Here is a 22,564-nt window from a genome sequence, read left to right as displayed (position 1 = left end):
TTTTCATTACAGAAAAAAACCCAAAACACAGCGTATAGCCGATAACTCATTAATTGCTGAGGGTCCAGCTGTTGGTGATCTCGAGAACGGGACTCTGTAGAGATCCATCCGAATGGAGTGGAAGTCGAGTATGTGCAGCTTGGCCGCGTTGGACTGCCGGAGATAGCGGCGCTCTGTACTCTGCTTTTTCCAACCTTCCCATGCAGAACGAATGAAGCAGAGGAGCACATACTCGCGCTCCAATCTGATGGGTCTCTGCAGAGCCCCTTTTTCAGGATCAGTTGGGGTAAAATCAGTCGGACCTCCAAGGATCAATAATTTATCCCCTATCCCACCTATGCAGGATAACTTAGTAACCAGGAACAACCCCTTTTAAGTCCAATGTCATCCAATTTCACCACCCTCCCCCACCCCCAGAATAAAAAGAATCCTGTATGAACCCCTGGGTCTGCATTCCTGACAATTGCGGACAATCTGCTGTGATAACATTTCTGATATGTAACACTCAGCTCTTCCGCGGCGTTAATCATATTACACAAAGAGCGCAGCAGCCTGCTGATTTCCAGGGCCGGTGCCAGGAATATCCGGTGAATTCCCTGCCCGAATTTTCCAGGGAAATCTTTGCTGTGTTTACAGTATGATAAAAAAAATAAAATAAAACGTGAAGCGCGTTTAATGGACACTAAAATGTCTTCATTTATATCTTATCAAGCGAGAGAAATAAACAGAAAATGTAAAAGCGGATACAAAATAACCATCGAAGGCACAAAAAGAAACAACAGAAATACAACAATGCATTGAAAAGGTCCCATCAGATGATTTCTGGTTTCTCCTTCACTTAAGACCAAAGTAAATAATCTGGAACGACGGTATAAAATATTCCTACCACCCGGTGATTCGTCTGCCGGTACAACTCAATATTCAGTCCAGATGCCGGTGTGTTTTTCTCTTCTATCAGAGGGCAAAGATAAAAATAAGATGAATATATTTGAATTTTTAGATATTATTTTTATTTTTTTTTTTTACATTTTTCTTTTGCCAACTTTTAGAATCGGAATCAGAAAGAGCGGACCAATATCAGACATCTGGTCAAGTCTCTCCTTAGTTAGCAAATTGGAAGCAAAATCAGATTGTCTGAGAACGGATAAGAAATGATGAATTACTGCAGTATCAGTCAAAAGTTTGGACAAAACCGTTCATGCAATGGTTTTCCTTGTTCTTATTGGAATGTGAACGATGTAAATTCAGACTGAAGGCAGCAAATCCACAAAGGAAGGAAGGAAGGAACACATATGGAAACAAGGAGTAAAGAAACACGAGTGAAACAAACCAGAAAACCTGTTAATAATAATAATAATAATAATAATAATCTTTTTAGTTATATAGCGCCAACATATTCCACAGCACTTTACAATTCAGACAATTTCCAGACCTTATCACTGTCCCCATTGGGGCTCACAATCTACATTCCTTATCAGTATGACTTTGGAATGTGGAGAACCTGGAGGAAACCCACGTAAACATGGGGAGAACATACAAACTCTTTGCAGATGTTGTCCTTGGTGGGATAACCAATAATAACCAAAAATGGATCACAAGACTCCTGATAAATACCGGTGAGGCTAGTCACTACTTATAGACTGACTGTAAGGCCGGTTTCACATGAAAAACCGGTACCGGAGATATCTGTGTCCGAGTGAGTCACACGTGTGGTAACCGTGTGCCGCCCGTGTGCCACATCAGGATCACACAGATAGGCAACTGAGAATCAGTGTACAGTTAGCACTGTTCCCAAGCGCCGGTGCTGAACACTGCCCTCATCATGGTTTCCTGCCGGCGCTGCGATCAGCACCAGCAGGGACCATGATGAGGATAGTAGTAGTCTTCTCCCGGTGTCCACCTGTGTAAAAATAAAATAATAAAATCTATGTACTCCCCTCTCCTAGGTGTCCCCCGCTGTAATCCATGCGTCCGCTGCTGCCGAGGAGCCGGGGAGAATGAGTCGCTCCGGAGCTGCAGCTCAGGAGCGGTGTCATGCCACTCACTGAGCGCAGCTCCAAAGCTGCTCATTCTCCCCGACTCCTCGGCATCAGCGTTTGCATGGATTACAGCAGGGGACACCTAGGAGAGCTGAGTACATGGATTTATTATTTTATTCTTATTTTTACACAGGTGGACACTGGGAGAAGACTACTACTACCCTCATCATTGTCCCTGCTGGTGCTGATTCCCAGGCGCTGATACGTGTTACACGGATGACACTCAGATGTCATCCGTATGGTACAGTTTGCGGACTGCATATCCGCAAAAAAACAGACTTGGCTCAGTGTAGAGCACACGACACACGGTCCGCGAAAACACACTGAGATGTGCGAAAACACACTGAGATCTGCCTCTGTCAGTGTCTCCGGTACGTGTTGAAACTGTCACGACTCCGGAGATACTGAGTGTGAAAGAGCCGTAAGGCAGAGTGGTCAAGAGGTCCAAGGTCAAAAGCCAAGAAGGTACGTCAAAGACAGAGGGATCAGGCAAATGGATAGTCAGGGGCAAACTCTCTGGGGTCTGGTAACTAAAGTCAAATTAATTTTGATGAACTATTCATAAATCTATCTTCATGGTTGTAAACAATTTAATTAACACAAACAACTGCCAAAGGTGTGTGTGTGTATATATATATATATATATATATATATATATATATATATATATATATATATACAGTACAGACCAAAAGTTTGGACACACTTTCTCATTTCAAGATTTTTCTATATTTTCATGACCATGAAAATTGTACATTCACACTGAAGGCATCAAAACTATGAATTAACACATGTGGAATTATATACTTTACAAAAAAGTGTGAAACAACTGAAAATATGTCTTATATTCTAGGTTCTTCAAAGTAGCCACCTTTTGCTTTGATGACTGCTTTGCACACTCTTGGCATTCTCTTGATGAGCTTCAAGAGGTAGTCACCGGAAATGGTCTTCCAACAATCTTGAAGGAGTTCCCAGAGATGCTTAGCACTTGTTGGCCCTTTTGCCCTCACTTTGCGGTCCAGTTCACCCCAAACCATCTCGATTGGGTTCAGGTCTGGTGACTGTGGAGGCCAGGTCATCTGGCGTAGCCCCCCATCACTCTCCTTCTTGGTCAAATAGCCCTTACACAGCCTGGAGGTGTGTTTGAGGTCATTGTCCTGTTGAAAAATAAATGATGGTCCAACTAAACGCAAACCGGATGGAATAGCATGCTGCTGCAAGATGCTGTGGTAGCCATGCTGGTTCAGTATGCCTTCAATTTTGAATGAATTCCCAACAGTGTCACCAGCAAAGCACCCCCACACCATCACACCTCCTCCTCCATGCTTCACGGTGGGAACCAGGCATGTAGAGTCCATCCGTTCACCTTTTCTGCGTCGCACAAAGACACGGTGGTTGGAACCAAAGATCTCATATTTGGACTCATCAGACCAAAGCACAGATTTCCACTGGTCTAATGTCCATTCCTTGTGTTCTTTAGCCCAAACAAGTCTCTTCTGCTTGTTGCCTGTCCTTAGCAGTGGTTTCCTAGCAGCTATTTTACCATGAAGGCCTGCTGCACAAAGTCTCCTCTTAACAGTTGTTGTAGAGATGTGTCTGCTGCTAGAACTCTGTGTGGCATTGACCTGGTCTCTAATCTGAGCAGCTGTTAACCTGCGATTTCTGAGGCTGGTGACTCGGATAAACTTATCCTCAGAAGCAGAAGTGACTCTTGATCTTCCTTTCCTGGGGCGATCCTCATGTGAGCCAGTTTCTTTGTAGCGCTTGATGGTTTTTGTAACTGCACTTGGGGACACTTTCAAAGTTTTCCCAATTTTTCACACTGACTGACCTTCATTTCTTAAAGTAATGATGGCCACTCGTTTTTCTTTACTTAGCTGCTTTTTTCTTGCCATAATACAAATTCTAACAGTATATTCAATAGGACTATCAGCTGTGTATCCACCTGACTTCTGCACAACACAACTGATGGTCCCAACCCCATTTATAAGGCAAGAAATCCCACTTATTAAACCTGACAGGGCACACCTGTGAAGTGAAGACCATTTCCGATGACTACCTCTTGAAGCTCATCAAGAGAATGCCAAGAGTGTGCAAAGCAGTCATCAAAGCAAAAGGTGGCTACTTTGAAGAACCTAGAATATAAGACATATTTTCAGTTGTTTCACACTTTTTTGTTAAGTATATAATTCCACATGTGTTAATTCATAGTTTTGATGCCTTCAGTGTGAATGTACAATTTTCATAGTCATGAAAATACAGAAAAATCTTTAAATGAGAAGGTGTGTCCAAACTTTTGGTCTGTACTGTATATATATATATGTATATATATATATATATATGTATATATATATAATACAGTGCTGGCCAAAAGTATTGGCACCCCTGCAATTCTATCAGATAATACTCAGTTTCTTCCTGAAAATGATTGCAATCACACATTCTTTGGTCTTATTATCTTCATTTAATTTGCTTGCAAGGAAAAAACACAAAAGAGAATTAAGCAAAAATCAAATCATTGATCATTTCACACAAAACTCCAAAAAAAGGCCAGACAAAAGTATTGGCACCCTCAGCCTAATACTTGGTTGCACAACCTTTAGCCAAAATAACTGCGAACAACCGCTTCCGGTAACCATCAATGAGTTTCTTACAATGCTCTGCTGGAATTGTAGACCATTCTTCTTTTTCAGCAAGCTGCTCCAGGTCCCTGATATTTGAAGGGTGCCTTCTCCAAACTGCCATTTTGAGATCTCTCCACAGGTGTTCTATGGGATTCAGGTCTGGACTCATTGCTGGCCACCTTAGAAGTCTCCAGTGCTTTCTCTAAAACCATTTTATAGTGCTTTTGGAAGTGTGTTTTGGGTCATTGTCCTGCTGGAAGACCCATGACCTCTGAGGGAGACCCAGCTTTCTCACACTGGGCCCTACATTATGCTGCAAAATTTGTTGGTAGTCTTCAGACTTCATAATGCCATGCACACGGTCAAGCAGTCCAGTGCCAGAGGCAGCAAAGCAACCCCAAAACATCAGGGAACCTCCGCCATGTTTGACTGTAGGGACCGTGTTCTTTTCTTTGAATGCCTCTTTTTTTTCCTGTACACTCTATGTTGATGCTTTTTCCCAAAAAGCTCTACTTTTGTCTCATCTGACCAGAGAACATTCTTCCAAAACGTTTTAGGCTTTCTCAGGTATGTTTTGGCAAACTCCAGCCTGGCTTGTTTATGTCTTGGGGTAAGAAGTGGGGTCTTCCTGGGTATCCTACCATACAGTCCCTTTTCATTCAGACGCCGACGGATAGTACGGGTTGACACTGTTGTACCCTCGGACTGCAGGGCAGCTTGAACTTGTTTGGATGTTAGTAGAGGTTCTTTATCCACCATCCGCACAATCTTGCGTTGAATTCTCTCGGCAATTTTTCTTTTCCGTCCACATCTAGGGAGGTTAGCCACAGTGCCATGGGCTTTACACTTCTTGATGACACTGCGCACGGAAGACACAGGAACATTCAGGTCTTTGGAGATGGACTTGTAGCCTTGAGATTGCTCATGCTTCCTCACAATTTGGTTTCTCAAGTCCTCAGACAGTTCTTTGGTCTTCTTTCTTTTCTCCATGCTCAATGTGGTACACACAAGGACACAGGACAGAGGTTGAGTCAACTTTAATCCATGTTAACTGGCTGCAAGTGTGATTTAGTTATTGCCAACACCTGTTAGGTGCCACAGGTAAGTTACAGGTGCTGTTAATTACACGAATTAGAGAAGCATCACATGATTTTTCAAAGGGTGCCAATACTTTTGTCCACCCCCTTTTTTAGGTTTGGTGTGGAATTATATCCAATTTGGCTTTAGGACAATTCTTTTTGTGTTTTTTTCATTGAAGACAAATTAAATGAAGATAATAAGACCAAAGAATTTGTGATTGCAATCATTTTCAGGAAGAAACTGAGTATTATCTGACAGAATTGCAGGGGTGCCAATACTTTTGGCCAGCACTGTAATATATATATATATATATATATACAGGGTGGGACATTTATATGGATACACCTAAATAAAATGGGAATGGTTATATATATATATATATATATATATATATATATATATATATATATATATATATATATATATACAGTACAGACCAAAAGTTTGGACACACCTCATTTAAAGATTTTTCTGTATTTTCATGACTTTGAAAATTGTACATTCACACTGAAGGCATCAAAACTATGAATTAACACATGTGGAATTATATACTTAACAAAAAAGTGTGAAACAACTGAAAATATGTCTTATATTCTAGGTTCTTAAAAGTAGCCACCTGTTGCTTTGATGATTGCTTTGCACACTCTTGGCATTCTCTTGATGAGCTTCAAGAGGTAGTCACCGGAAATGGTCTTCCAACAATCTTGAAGGAGTTCCCAGAGATGCTTAGCACTTGTTGGCCCTTTTGCTTTCACTCTGCGGTCCAGCTCACCCCAAACCATCTCGATTGGTTTCAGGTCTGGTGACTGTGGAGGCCAGGTCATCTGGAGTAGCACCCCATCACTCTCCTCCTTGGTCAAATAGCCCTTACACAGCCTGGAGGTGTGTTTGGGGTCATTGTCCTGTTGAAAAATAAATGATGGTCCAACTAAACACAAACCGGATGGAATAGCATGCCGCTGCAAGATGCTGTGGTAGCCATGCTGGTTCAGTATGCCTTCAATTATGAATAAATCCCCAACAGTGTCACCAGCAAAGCACCCCCACACCATCACACCTCCTCCTCCATGCTTCATTGTGGGAACCAGGCATGTAGAGTCCATCCGTTCACCTTTTCTGCGTCGCACAAAGACACGGTGGTTGGAACCAAAGATCTCAAATTTGGACTCATCAGACCAAAGCACAGATTTCCACTGGTCTAATGTCCATTCCTTGTGTTCTTTAGCCCAAACAAGTCTCTTCTGCTTGTTGCGTGTCCTTACAAGTGGTTTCCTAACAGATATTTTACCATGAAGGCCTGCTGCACAAAGTCTCCTCTTAACAGTTGTTGTAGAGATGTGTCTGCTGCTAGAACTCTGTGTGGCATTGACCTGGTCTCTAATCTGAGCTGCTGTTAACCTGTGATTTCTGAGGCTGGTGACTCAGATAAACTTATCCTCAGAAGCAGAGGTGACTCTTGGTCTTCCTTTCCTGCGGCGGTCCTCATGTGAGCCAGTTTCTTTGTAGCGCTTGATGGTGTTTGCAACTGCACTTGGGGACACTTTCAAAGTTTGCCCAATTTTTCGGACTGACTGACCTTCATTTCTTAAAGTAATGATGGCCACTCGTTTTTCTTTACTTAGAATTTGTATTATGACAAGAAAAAAGCAGCTAAGTAAAGAAAAACGAGTGGCCATCATCACTTTAAGAAATGAAGGTCAGTCAGTCCGAAAAATTGGGCAAACTTTGAAAGTGTCCCCAAGTGCAGTTGCAAACACCATCAAGCGCTACAAAGAAACTGGCTCACATGAGGACCGCCGCAGGACAGGAAGACCAAGAGTCACCTCTGCTTCTGAGGATAAGTTTATCCGAGTCACCAGCCTCAGAAATCGCAGGTTAACAGCAGCTCAGATTAGAGACCAGGTCAATGCCACTCAGAGTTCTAGCAGCAGACACATCTCTTCAACAACTGTTAAGAGGAGACTTTGTGCAGCAGGCCTTCATGGTAAAATAGCTGCTAGGAAACCACTGCTAAGGACAGGCAACAAGCAGAAGAAACTTGTTTGGGCTAAAGAACACAAGGAATGGACATTAGACCAGTGGAAATCTGTGCTTTGGTCTGATGAGTCCAAATTTGAGATCTTTGGTTCCAACCACCGTGTCTTTGTGCGACGCAGAAAAGGTGAACGGATGGACTCTACATGCCTGGTTCCCACAATGAAGCATGGAGGAGGAGGTGTGATGGTGTGGGGGTGCTTTGCTGTTGACACTGTTGGGGATTTATTCAAAATTGAAGGCATACTGAACCAGCATGGCTACCACAGCATCTTGCAGCGGCATGCTATTCCATCCGGTTAGCGTTTAGTTGGACCATCATTTCTTTTTCAACAGGACAATGACCCCAAACACACCTCCAGGCTGTGTAAGGGCTATTTGACCAAGAAGGAGAGTGTGATGGGGTGCTATGCCAGATGACCTGGCCACCACAGTCGCCAGACCTGAACCCAATCGAGATGGTTTGGGGTGAGCTGTACCGCAGAGTGAAGGCAAAAGGGCCAACAAGTGCTAAGCATCTCTGGGAACTCCTTCAAGATTGATGGAAGACTATTTCCAGGTGACTACCTCTTGAAGCTCATCAAGAGAATGCCAAGAGTGTGCAAAGCAGTCATCAAAGCAAAAGGTGGCTACTTTGAAGAACCTAGAATATAAGACATATTTTCAGTTGTTTCACACTTTTTTGTTAAGTATATAATTCCACATGTGGTAATTCATAGTTTTGATGCCTTCAGTGTGAATGTACAATTTTCATAGTCATGAAAATACAGAAAAATCTTTAAATGAGAAGATGTGTCCAAACTTTTGGTCTGTACTGTGTATATGTATATAATATATATATAAATATTAAAAACACCCCATTAAAAACCTAGTGAGGGCAGTGTGGTCGCATCATTACAAGACCCAACGACAGCGTGATGTAATATATGGCGCAATAAATTAATAAATAGGTGGATACAAAGTACAAGGAGCTACACAGAAAAGAGGATGAGAATGGTCACATTATGAACACACAATTACACTAACTCATATCAAATAACTAATTACTAGAGCAATATATCTTTACAGGAACCATAAATTCTGACACCAATATAATGCAGATCACCAATAAATATGTTAAAAAATGCAAAAAATAAATTGCACACAAGCCACTCATGATGTTCCCAATTAAATCACATAACTATTTTATTTCACTAATCCTTGTAACAATGCATCTACTGTGTGGACCATAACTGATAAAGGTCTGAAATATAATGCTTACCAAGCACCATATCAAAGGACCACGTGACACAGTTACAATGTAGGATAGGTCATCAAAATTAATTTGGCTAAAGAGTAATTTATACTATACTGATTTATATGATCAGAATATGTGTTACACACTTTAGATTCCACATAGTCCACCTATTATTCTGATGACTTGGCTTCTCACAGCAGGTTCATCAGGTTTTCACCTGGCTTACAACAGACTTGAATTTAGTTTTTCATGCGTCTGGGTTTGAACCCTTGAGCCTGGTGTTTTTGGTCAGCTTCTCTTTCCGCCGAGCCACAGCAGACACACTTTTTTCTGTTTTAGTTTCTGTTATCCTTGATTCAGTCTTTTTGGGTAATAGGTGTTGTAATTTACTCATTTGTCTGCCCTATCACCTTTCGGATGCAACTTTGTATACTTTCCCCTGCTGGTATTTCCTGCTGGTGATATTCTCATTTGGATTTCCAGCCGTACTGTTGTAGTTTAAGCCAGTCAGTGAAAGACCAGCTAGGGTTTATCTCTCTGCTGTTTATGTTCTTTACCCTGCACCTATCTTCTGTTTCTTTTTAGGAAGTAGGTGGCATATTCTCAAACAGTATGTACTTAATCCTTTATTTTGTATAGTTTGTTTCACTCACTCTGGGATCTTTTTCTATTTCAGCACACTTTTGCTTTTGTAGGTAATTTTCACTCTATTCTGCCCTCCGGTTCTTTAGGAGGAACGTGAAGCACTCAACGGCCTTTCAGGCAGCAAAGGTACAAGTTGCCATCATCTAGTCTGTGGTTAGGGCTATCTCAGCTCACGCAGGAACCACTAGGGTCAGGATCTCTAGTCTGTACAGGAACCGGAAGGGTCTGTTGTAGTTTTTAGTGTGTAACCTTTTTTCCCGAGTGAGGTGCTACCCTATCATAACAGAATTCCCAGAAACTCTGAGCACTTTTGGCGCCTTTGCCTTCACTCTGCATACAACTCATCCCAAACCTTCTCCATTGGGTTAACCCCTTTACAGCCCAAGGCATACTAATACGTACCTGTGCCCTGGGCTTTAAGAGCCAGGTACATATTAGTATGCCCTGTTGATTTCGCCTGCACTGCTCCCGGCACATTAACCCCCGCAATGATGCGATCGAAGTCTAACGCAGCACCTCTCCTGCCGGCGTCCAATGCTGTCTACCGCGGCTTCCCAGATATTGCCATGATGACCTGATGTCATCATGACAACATCCGGGTCACCAGACAGCAGGACAGATACTTTGGTCATGCGCAGTGCATGACCAAAGTATCTTCTGCATCTGCAGCGCTGACAGCCTGTATAGCACAGGGATGGTGCTCCATCCCTATGCTATACAGGCGATCAGAATGTAAAAAGTGAAAGTCCCATAGTGGGACAAAGTATAAAAGTCCAAAAAGTGTTAAAAAATGAAAAAAAAAAATTGTAAAAATATTAAACAAAAACAAAAAAAAAAATCCACCAAAAATAAAAATATAATGTACCCATCAATAAATATTATTATGAAAAAAAACAAACAAACAATAAAAGTACACATCTTTGGTATGCGTTCCGCGTCCGGAACGACCTGACCTATAAAACTGTCCCACTAGTTAACCACTTTAGTGAACACGGTAAAAAAATAAATAAAAAATGAAGGAAAAAACAATGCTTTACCATCATACTGCCAAACAAAAAATGGAATAACACGCGATCAAAAAGACGAATATAAATAAAAATTGTACCGCTGAAAACGTTCTCTTGTCCCGCAAAAAACAATCTGCCATACAGCTTTATCAGCCAAAAACTAAAAAAGTTATAGCTCTCACAATTAAGCGATGCAAAAAATTATTTTTTTCTATATAATAGCTTTTTTGTGTAAAAGCGCCTAAACATAGAAAAACTATATAAATGTGGTATCACTGTAAACATACTGACCCGAAGAATAAAGCTGCCTTATCAATTTTACCACACGTGGAACAGCATAAAATAAAAAAATAAAAAAAAAAAAAAAGCAATTCCGGAATTGCTGATTTTTGTTTATTCTGCCTCCCAAAAATCGGAATAGAAAGCGATCAAAAAATGTCACATGCCTGAAAATGGTACCAATAAAAACGGCAACTCATCGCACAAAAAAACAAGCCGTCATATGACTCTGTCGGCCGAAATATGGAAAAATTATAGATCTCAAAATATGGCGATACAAAAACTAGATTTTACTAAAAAATGCATCTTTTAGTGTGTGACAGCTGTCAATCTTAAAAACCTGATATGATTCTGGTATCGCTGTAATCGCACCGACCCGAATAATAAATTCACTTATACCGCATGAGGAACGGCATAAAAAATAAACTCTAGGGTTGTTCTAGGGTTAGGGTTGGGGTTGAGGCTAGGGTTGTGCTAGGGTTGGGGTTGGGGTTGGAGTTAGGGTTGGACTAGCGTTAGGGTTGGGGTTGGGGTTAGGGTTGGGCTAGGGTTAGGGTTGGGGTTAGGGTTAGGGTAGGGTTAGGGTTGGGCTAGGGTTAGGGTTGGGGTTGTATTAGGGTTGGGCTAGGGTTAGGGTTGGGTTAGGGTTGGGCTAGGGTTAGGGTTGGGTTAGGGCTGGGATTTTTTTCAAAAGTAAAAAAAAAAAAAAGATGATATGGCGACTAGTGTTGAGCGCAAGTGCTCGCTACTTGAGATTGCATCGGGTGCTTGGGTATGCACTAAGTATCGCGGGTGCTCGAGTGACATGCTCAAGTCTCTGCCCCATATGCTTCGCAGACAAAAAAAACTTGCGGGGATTGCCTGCCATGCACGAGCAATCCCGACATGTTTTTTCTTGGGTGTCTTATAACCATGAAATATGCGGGGCGGGGACTCTAGCATGTCACTTGAGGATGCACGATACATGGTGCATACCTGAGTACCCGATGCAAACTCAAGTAGCGAGCACTTGCACTCAAGACTAATGACAACCTATTCAATATGATGACCAAATGTTATCAAACTCTGTGTCGTACCTCTGGGATCAAAATGTTTACTATGCCCCTTGATAAAATCCTTGAGGGTTGTAGTTTCCAAAATGGGGTCACTTGTGGGGGGTTTCCACTATTTAGGCACATCAGTGGCTCTCCAAACGCGACATGGCGTCCGCTCTCATTTCCAGCCAATTTTGCGTTCAAAGAGTCACACAGTGCTCCTTCCCTTCTGAACTCTGCCATGAGCCCAAACACTGTATTTTCCCCACATATTGGGTATTGGCGTACTCAGGAGAAATTGCAAAAAAAGTTTTTGGGGTCCATTTTCTCCTCTTACCCTTGTGAAAATAAAAAAAATTGGTGCTCAAACATAATTTTATGGAAAAAGTTAGATTTTTTTATTTTCATGGTTCCATGTTATAAACTTCTGTAAAGCAGTTGGGGGTTCAAGGTGCACACCACACATCTAGATAAGTTCCCTGAGGGGTCTAGTTTCCAAAATGGTGTCACTTGTGGGGGGTTTCCACTGTTTAGGCACATTGGGGGCTCTCCAAACGCAACAGGGCATCCCCTAATTATTCAAGCAAATTTTACATTCAAAAAGTCAAATGGCGCTCCTTCCCTTCCAAACCCTGCCGTGCGCCCAAACAGTGGTTTTCCCCCCATATATGAGGTATCAGCTTAGTCAGGAGAAATTGCACAACAAACTGCATTGTGCAATTTCTCCTGTTACCCTTATGAAAATGCAAAATTGGGGGCTGAAAAACATTTTTGTGGGAAAAATGTGAAAGTGTTATTTTTACAGCTCAATGTTATAAACTTCTGTGAAGCACTTGGGGGTTCAGGGTGCTCACCGCACATCTAGATAAGTTCCCTGAGGGGCCAAGTTTCCAAAATGGTGTTACTTGTGGGGGGGTTTCCACTGTTTAGGCACATTGGGGCTCTCCAAACCCAAACCCAACAGTGGGGTATCTGCGTGCTCAGGAGAAATTGCACAACAAATTTTGGAGTTCATTTTTTTCCTGTTACCCCTGTGAAAATAAAAAAATTGGGTCTAAAGTAACATTTTTGTGAAAAAAAAGTTAAATGTTAATTTTTTTCTTTCACATTCCAAAAATTCCCGTGAAACACCTGAAGGGTTAGTAAAGTTCTTGAATGTGGTTTTGAGCACCTTGAGGGGTGCAGTTTTTAGAATGGTGTCACTTTTGGGTATTTTCTGTCATAAAGAGTTAAAGACCCCTCAAAGTGACTTTAAATGTGATGTGGTCCCTAAAAAAATGGTTTTGTAAATTTTGTTGGAAAAATGAGAAATCGCTCCCTAATAAAAAAAAATTTTGGTTCCAAAATTGTGCTGATGTAAAGTAGACATGTGGGAAATGTTATTTATTAACTCTTTTGTGTGACATATCTCTCTGATTTAAGGGCATAAAAATTCAAATTTTGAAAATTGCAAAATTTTCTAAATTTTTGCCAAATTTCCGCTTTTTTCACAAATAAACGCAAGTGATATCGAAGAAATTTTACCACAATCCTGAAGTACAATATGTCATGAAAAACAGTCTCAGAATCAGGGGGATCCGTTGAAGCGTTCCAGAGTAATTACCTCATAAAGTGACAGTGGTCAGAATTGTAAAAATTGGCCTGGTCATTAACATTAGTGTTGAGCCACCCCCGTAGTGTTCGAGTTCGGTTCGGTTCGTCGAACACCCGTGTGTTCGCCGAACTGTTCGCCGAACTGTTCGTCGAACTGTTCGTCGAACACCTTCGAACACCGTTAAAACCAATGGCAGGCAAACAAAAACACATAGAAACACATAGAAAACACCTTCAAAGGTGTCCAAAAGCTGACAAACTGCTCAGAAGACATAACTAACACATGGAAAAGTGACAAGTACATATAGTCATGCGAAAATAAAAGAGGTGGAGGAGTAAAAGGAGGGGGAGACACAGATATAGGCATGTCATGCCCTTCTAAAATCCAAAAAGTGAGAAGCCGACACGGCCAGTCCGCTCCTGCCCGTGCCACCTCCGTGTCGCCGGGTTTGTGCCAGAGCCGCGGTGAACCCTGACGGCCAGCCCCCCTCTCCCAATACTGGTGCCTGTCCGCTGGTGGGTCGAGCGAGCCCCCCTGTGGTGGAGGCAGCTCTAAGCTTTTTAATTTAAATTGTCTCTCTAATTTGAATGAATACACTTTAAATCCATTTACAAGGATCTATTGGAGGGCAAGTCTCATGCCAGCAGCCGCGTAATTCCAGCTCCAGTAGCGTCCACTAAAGCTGCTGCAGTTAAAAAGCTTTTATAAGGATCGAGCTCGGCTGTCCACCGCAAGGCATCCTACTGCCAGTCCCAGCCCCTATGCCTTGGGGTGCCTCCTGATGCTCTTCACTAAGTATCCCATGGTCCCGAAGCATTTCCTTTGAAAAAATTAAGTGTCTAAACTACAGGTGGTGCAGCTTGCTTAACAGCCGGGATAATCCGCTTACTAGCAGACACTGCTACTAGGCACAAAGTATTTCCTGGGCTAGATGCAGTTAAAAATTTGTAATTAGATACTCTCGTTGGATGCTGAGAAAGCATTCCATAGAGTCTCCTGGCACGCCATATATGATTCTCTTAAAAAGCTTGGGGTAGGGGTCTAGGGGACCCTTTTATAGCCAAAATCACGGCCCTGTATCGCAATACGTCACCTAGGCTGAAGATAAATGGAACTGTAGCACCCTGAGGGCTCGGTTGCTAAAGACGTATTGCACCTCACCCAGAGGTGTGATATCTCACTCTCAGGTAAGGATGGAGTGTGGATCAGGACCCGACACCTGCATGCATTACACCACATTGCCGTGGGGCAGGGCGACCAATATGCCCCTGAGATGGGCACGACAGTCCCTGTCCCTGGCTGGAGTGGGGGGAGGGAACACTGAGGAAGGGGAACCCTGTAGTGCAGGAGCAGGGAGGAAGCAGTTCCTGGGTGCATTGAGAAGGGAGTATAAAAGGTGGGCACCATCTTAGTTCAGTGCAGAGAAGTCTGAGCAGAAGTGGCAGGGAGCAGGGGCTCTGCATGAGCTCTGCTCCGGAGGCGGGCCTAGTAACAGAGGCCCAGGCCTGGAAGAGGGAGAAGGAAGGAAGAGGAGCGGAGAAGGCTCCAGGAACGAGGAATGAAGGGATCCCAGGGGTGCGGATGGGCGAGTCGCCACCGCACGCCCGAATCCACCTGCGTGGAGGGGTCAGGCCAAAGGGGGAGACCGGTCCCCGAACTAGTGGAGGCAGGAAACGACCCTCAGCTAGAAACCGGAGGCTCTGACATTTTATGTGGCGCAACCCCTCGCTACACCCGCTAGGAAGGCACCACATAGGGTCAGGGAAACTGGCGCCAAGTTTACCAAGAGGAGGCCCGAGGCAGCCGGACAGAAGTGTTGGTAAGAAAGGCCAGACAAAGGACACACAAAGGGGGTCCTGTGAAGTGCTCCAAAGTTATCTGGGAGTTGTCTGAGCCCCTCACCTGGTGAGCACAGTACGACGTGGGCAGCCGTTACCTGCAGACGTGGTCTGGATAATAAGAACTGTGAGTAAAGGCCCTGAACTGCATCACTGACTCCGTGTCGTTACTGCTGCTGCCCTGCACCATCACCCCCATCCTCCGCATACACTGCCCTGAGGCTATACTCCTCCCGTGGGGAGTTATGCTACGCTCTGCTGCACCCACAACACCAGCCTCAGCGGTCTGCCCTGGAGCGGCGGTTCACTCTGACCGCAATCCACGGGTGGCGTAGTCGGACATTTAAACATGAAAACCACATAAATAGTTCCGCCACTGGTTTGACCGCCCTGAGCCACGGAACTGGGTCGCCGCCACGAAGACTACAACCACCAGCATCCACCAAAAAGGGTCCGGCTCCGGGTGTCCCAAGGCCCAGGGGGTGCGTCAGAACATTTTCATCACCTTTCACAATCACCAATGGGACAAGGCAGTGATGTCCTCTGTCCCCTCTCTTATAAATCCTAGTGACGGAGCACCTGCTCTCATCAATTCGCCATAACCCCAATATTAGGTGGATTGAGGTGGGAGGCACCGAGTACAAGTGCTCTCTATTTGCTGATGATGTCCTAGTATATATCACTCAATCACATATATCCATCCATGCTGTTATGGCTGAAATAGATCACTTTGTTACATGGTCAAATTTTAAAATCAATGCAGCGAAGTCTGAGGCCCTCGATGTCTCCCTCCCCAAATCCATATAGGATTCCATCCAGTCCAACTTTCCCTTTGCCTGGCCCTCACAGGGTATCAAATACTTAGGAATTCCTATTCATAGAGACCTCTCCCATCTATGTTATCTTAATTTTGGGCCCTTTATTGAACAACTCCATACAGACCACGGTTGGCAAGTTAGAACTGTAAGATTCACTACGTGAACCACTGGTGTTTTGTGGAAAAGCACTTGTACACTGTGTTCCAAATTATTATACAAAAAGTGTTTAGGAGTGATAAGGGAAGAATTTGTTTGTTTGTCAGTTAAACTCATTGATGGTGATGTGTGTCAGGGCTCTTTATATCACTGTAAGCAATTGCAGACACCTGTGCTAATTAGTTTGGCAGGTGTGTCCAATGAAAGGCAAGACTACTTAAGAAGGCTGTCTCACATTATTAAGCAGCCTACATTTTCTGCCAAAATGGGAAAGAAAAAGGATGTGTCGGCTGCTGAGAAGCAACAAATTGTGGAGTGTTTAGGTCAAGGCATGACTACAATCAACATTGTGCGATGATCAGGATGAAGTGTCCTGGCAATCAAGAAGTATGTAGCTGATTCACAGTACACACGTGTGCGTGCTGATAAGGGCAAATTGAGGACTCTTTCCTACAGGCAATTACGTCAGGTTGAAAGAGCAGCGGCAAAAAAGCCTTGTCATAGCAGCAGACAAGTTTTTGAAGCTGCTTGTGCCTCCAACGTCCCCCGAACAACAAGATGCAGGGTCCTTCAGAGGTTTGCAGCTGTGCATGCGCCATCCTGTCGACCTCCTCTATCCACTTCACACAAGCAGAAACGGCTCCAGTGGGCCAAACATTACATGAAGACTGATTTCAAAACTGTTTTGTTCACGGATGAGTGCCGTGCAGCGCTCGATGGTCCAGATGGATGGAGTGGAGGATGGCTGGTTGATGGACACCCCACGCAAACACGGCTACAGCGCCAACAAGGAGGAGGTGGAGTAATGTTTTGGGCTGGAATCATGGGGAGAGAGATTGTCGGCCCCTTTAGGATCCCTGAAGGCGCTAAAGATGAACTCCATAATGTATGTGGATTTTCTCAAACAGCACTTCCTGCCATGGTTCAAGAAGAAGAACCGTGTATTTCACAGCAAGATCATTTTTCTGCATGATAATGCACCATCTCATGCTGCACATAAAACATCTGCATCTCTGGCTGATATGGGCATAAAAGGGGACAAACTTATGGTGTGACCCCCATGCTCCCCTGACCTCTACCCCATTCAGAACCTTTGGAGCATCATTAAAAGGAGTGTCTATGATGGCGGGAGGCAGTTCACATCTAAGCAACAGCTCTGGGAGGGTATTTTGTCCTCATGCAAAACAATTGAAGCAGAAACCATCCAAAACCTGACAAATTCAATGGACGAGAGAGTTCAGAAGCTCCTTTCGAACAAGGGGTCCTATGTGAAAATGTAACATCACCTAGAATAAAGTTTTGAGTTGAAAACTGTTTGATTTCAGTTTCTAACAACCTGCTAATGCTTATAATTTCAAAAATGACCATTTTTTTGGTCTTTATTAAAATGAAAAGGTTGATCGAAAAGTTTGGGGGATCTAAGAGTGTGGCAACCCAGTAGTCATGATTACTTTGAATTCTGACAATATGAGGGTCATGCTGCAGGTAGTGCAGCAAGAAGGCACTTATGTGCCTTGCGCATCTCGGAGCCCCAAAATTATTTTCCGGGCTAGATGCAGCTAAAAATTATTTTTAATTTTAAATCTGGTGAAGCTTTAGTATAGATGGCCTAATAGGATCAGTGCTGCACACTGCTACAAAGCCCAAATTATTTTCCAGTCAAGATACAGATAAACATGATTAGTAATTTGAAAGCTTAAAACGGTTGGTAGGGTGATTTTAACCAATCATCAAGCTTTTACTCTCCCCAGGATGACACAGGGGTAGAAAAGTCGTTTCGGATCCATGATTTGTTCATCTTTATGAACGTGAGTCTGTCTACATTATCAGTGGAGAGCCGCGTGCGCTTATCTGTCAGCACACCACCAGCAGCGCTGAACACACGTTCAGACAGAACGCTGGCTGCGGGGCATGACAAGATCTCCAAGGCGTAAGTGGCTAGCTCCGGCCATTTATCCAGATTGGAAGCCCAAAAAGAGCAAGGGTCCAGTGACACAGTCGTGGCTTCAATGTTTACTTGGAGATACTCCTGTACCATCGTCTCTAGGCGTTGACTATGTGTCAGACTTCTTGTCTCCTGTGGCCTTGCAAAGGATGGGCTAAAAAAGTGGTGAAATGATTCCGCAAAATTGATGTTACCAGCAGATACTGTGGTTCTGTCACGGTTTGAGTGCTGAACACTTGACGGTCCCACGGTTGGCAAGTTGGAACTGTGAGATTCACTACGTGCACCACTGGTATTTTGTGGAAAAGCACATGTAAGATTCTGCAACAGTCTCTGCTGATACTCCTGCATGCGTGCATCCCTTTCTATGGCAGGAATAATTTCTGCAAATTTACTTTTGTACCGGGGATCTAACAGTGTGGCAACCCAGTAGTCAGGATTATTTCTAATTCTCACAATTCGAGAGTCATGTTGCAGGTAGTGCAGCAAGAAGGCACTCATGTGTGTTGCGCATCCAGGAGCACCAAGTCCCTGTTGTGTTGGTGGCGAGGTAACAATCATGCTTCCTTCCTCTGTCCTCTCCCCCCAACCTCGCACAACAGAAATGTGATCAAGGTCTCCCTCATCTGATGAGTCTTCCATCAGTTCGTCCTCCACTTCTTCCTGGGCTCCTGCACCTTCCTCACTAGTTTGGCTGCTACCATGCGCCCTGGTAAAACCATCTCCCCCACCCTCACATGCCTGCCGCCTTGGTGCTGCCGACCGTCTGGACCTTGCAGATGTTAGCCCTTCCGCATACAACTCCTCCTCCTCTACTTCCTCCACCTCCTCTTGTGCCACCACCTGACTCCGAATTCTGTTTAACATGTGCTCCAGCATGTAAATCACCGGAATAGTCATGCTGATAATGGCATCGTCAGCACTAAACATCTTCGTCGCCATTTCAAAACTGTGCAGAAGGGTGCATAGGTCCCTGATCTGAGACCACTCCTCCAGCGTGATTTGCCCCACCTCTGAATCTCGTTGGCCCAGGCTATACGTCAGAACGTATTGCACCAGGGCTTGTCGGTGCTGCCACAGTCGCTGCAACATGTGCAGAGTTGAATTCCACCGGGTAGGCACATCGCATTTTAGCCGGTGAAGTGGCAGGCCCAACGACTTCTGTAGAGATGTAAGTCGCTGAGCTGCGGGATGCGAACGGCGGAAGTGAGCACACAGCGACCGTGCCCTCTGCAGAAGGCCATCTAGTCTGGGATAGTGGGCTAAAAATTGCTGGACAACCAGGTTCAACACGTGAGCCATACAAGGCACGTGTGTGACATTGCCCCGGCGAAGGGCCGCACCCAGGTTTGCAGCATTGTCGCACACGGCCTTCCCTGGTTTCAGGTCCAGTGGAGACAACCATTCATGAAATTGGTTCTCCAGAGCTGACCACAACTCCTCAGCTGTGTGACTCACATTTCCCAGACATTTCAATGTAAAAACCGCCTGATGACGTTGAGCCCTACTGCCAGCATAGTAAGGAGGTGTGCAGGATCCCTTCTGCGCAGTTAGAAAGCTTGTGGCATGACCAGACAGGCTTTGGGTGCAGGTGGAAGACCGAGAGGAGGTTGAGGAGGCAGAAGCAGTGGAGGAACTTTGACATAAAGAGGATTGACGCACAACTCGTGGGGACGGCAAGACTTGGACAGCAGCCCCTTGTCCTGCTGTCACCATAGTTACCCAGTGCCCAGTCAGCGACATGTAACGCCCCTGTCCATGCCTACTCGTCCAAGTGTCTGTGGTGAAATGCACCCTGTCACACACAGAGTTTCTCAAAGAAGCGGTGATGTTGTGTGCGACATGCTGGTGGAGCGCAGGCACACCTTTCTTTGAGAAGTAGTGCCGACTGGGCATCTGGTACTGGGGCACTGCGACGGACATAAGGTCTCGAAAATCCTCTGTGTCCACCAGGCGGAAAGGCAGCATTTCTGTAGCCAAGAGCTTGCAGATGGTGAAATTCAACCTCTTAGCTTTCTCATGGCTAGGAGGAAATGGTCTTTTACTTGTCCACATCTGAGGGACCGAGGGCTGGCTATTGTGCTTAGACGGGGTTGATAAGGGTGTCCCCGGCAAACTGCCGGTCTGTGAGGAAGATGCAGGCGGACATGTTAGGTTGCCTTGATCCAAAGGTGGTGCTATCGATGTCGGACAGCGCTCAACACCAGCTGGTGTTACCACCTCCAAAGAAAATGATGACCTGCCAATCACGCTGGCTATTGCGGGTAAAGAGGTGGCAGGTCTGCGCCCCAAAACAGGTGTGACTGCTGTCCCCCCAGTCACAGAGGATGAAGAGGCCGCGGATGCACAAGATATGGCAGACGGTGATTGGCCCGGCCGGCTAGGCCGCATTGTAGCACACTGAGCTTCCCACTGCAACTTATGCTTCATGTCCATGTGCCGGTTCATGCATGAAGTACTCAAACTATGTATTTTTTGGCCTCTACTTAGCTTTTGCTGACAAATGTTACAGATAACACGAGTTGGGTCATCTTTATCGATCTGAAAAAATGCCCAGGCTATGCAAGGCTTAGCACCCATGCGACCTGAAGAGCCACCACGACTTGTGGTGAGAGGCAGAGTTGTGTTTGAGGATGCAGTTGTTGACGTGCTTCCAGTACTACGTCTCTGTCCAGGAAGGCGCAACCTGACCTCGTCGTCACTAGCATCTTCCTCCACCTCCTCTGCTGACCTCATCTCTTGGCTGACTGTGGGTTGACAGTAAGTGGGATCTCCGACCTCATCATCATCACCCTGTGCGTTATCACACCCGTCGTCCTCAGAGCCAACCTGTTCCTGCCCTGACAAAAAACTAAAGTTGTCGCTCCAATCAGGTATTTGAGTCTTATCATCGTCTTCCTCATTGTCTCCACCAACAGGAGTTACAGTTTGGGAATGAGGGTCTACATTATGGTCAGAACCTTCTGCGACTGGTCCTGGATCCGACTCATAAAGATTCTGGGCATCAGTGCAGATCATTTCCTCGTCTGGATTCACAGAAGCGCTGGAGTCGACCTCTGATTCCCAGGCTATAGTATGAGTAAACAGCTCTACAGACTCAACCATCTGTTCTACCTCACACTCAGACGGGCAGCTGGAGATTTGGGAGCTGTGAGGAAGCAAGTGCGATTTGGGTGACACCTTTGAGGACTGGAGTATTTGTGATGTTGAAGTTGATGTGGAGGAGAGCCCACTTAAAGGAGCACTTGATATCCGTTGAAGCACCTGCTGTTTTTGTGCCTCATCTGGAATTTGTAGCGATTGGCGTGGCCGTAAGAAAGGGATCTTATCACATTGTCCGCTAAAAGAAGTAGACATTTTAGTTTGGCTGGAAGATGGTCTTTCTTCTGCACCTACCCCACGGACACAACCTTTTTTCCCCTTCCCAACACGCCTATTCCCCTTTCCACCAGCAGCAGGCCTTTTTCCACTCATTTTGGTGGTTAACTAATTCACAACTCTGGAGTTGTTTGCACAAAAAAACAATGGATGGTAACCGAGCAGAGCTGAGTGGCCAAACTGTGGTATTAGGCCAAAACTATTGGCTGGGTTAGATGCAGAAAAAAATTATTTTTAATTTGCAACCTGATGGAGGTCAGTATAGATGGACTAATAGACCAAGTCCCACACACCGCTAGAAGCCCAAATATTTTTTCAGAGCTAGATGCAGAAATTTTTTTTATTCAATTTGCAACCTGATGGAGGTCAGTATAGATGGACTAATAGACCAAGTCCCACACGCTGCTAGAAGCCCAAATATTTTTTCAGAGATAAATGAAGAAAAAAATTATTTTTAATTTGCAACCTGATGGAGGTCAGTATAGATGGACTAATAGACCAAGTCCCACACACTGCTAGAAGCCCAAATATTTTTTCAGAGCTAGATGCAGAAAAAAATTATTTTTAATTTGCAACCTGATGGAGGTCAGTATAGATGGACTAATAGACCAAGTCCCACACACCGCTAGAAGCCCAAATATTTTTTCAGAGCTAGATGCAGAAAAAAATTATTTTTAATTTGCAACCTGATGTAGGTCAGTATAGATGGACTAATAGACCAAGTCCCACACACTGCTAGAAGCCCAAATATTTTTTCAGAGCTAGATGCAGAAAAAAATTATTTTTAATTTGCAACCTGATGGAGGTCAGTATAGATGGACTAATAGACCAAGTCCCACACACCGCTAGAAGCCCA

The 22,564-nt window shown here is 44.4% G+C and overlaps 1 protein-coding gene across 2 annotated transcripts in view; it reads left to right on the top strand.

The window, feature by feature from the left end:
* The window catches only part of FAM131B (family with sequence similarity 131 member B), a 281,063-nt gene that overhangs the window by 37,756 nt on the left and 220,743 nt on the right, over window positions 1-22,564 (top strand). The window lies entirely within an intron of this gene.

Source organism: Phyllobates terribilis, unplaced genomic scaffold, assembly GCF_046119375.1.
Source record: "Phyllobates terribilis strain yellow unplaced genomic scaffold, ASM4611937v1 Scaffold_5__5_contigs__length_657084704, whole genome shotgun sequence".
NCBI lineage: Eukaryota > Metazoa > Chordata > Amphibia > Anura > Dendrobatidae > Phyllobates > Phyllobates terribilis.
This window is presented reverse-complemented; position numbering and strand designations above follow the sequence as displayed.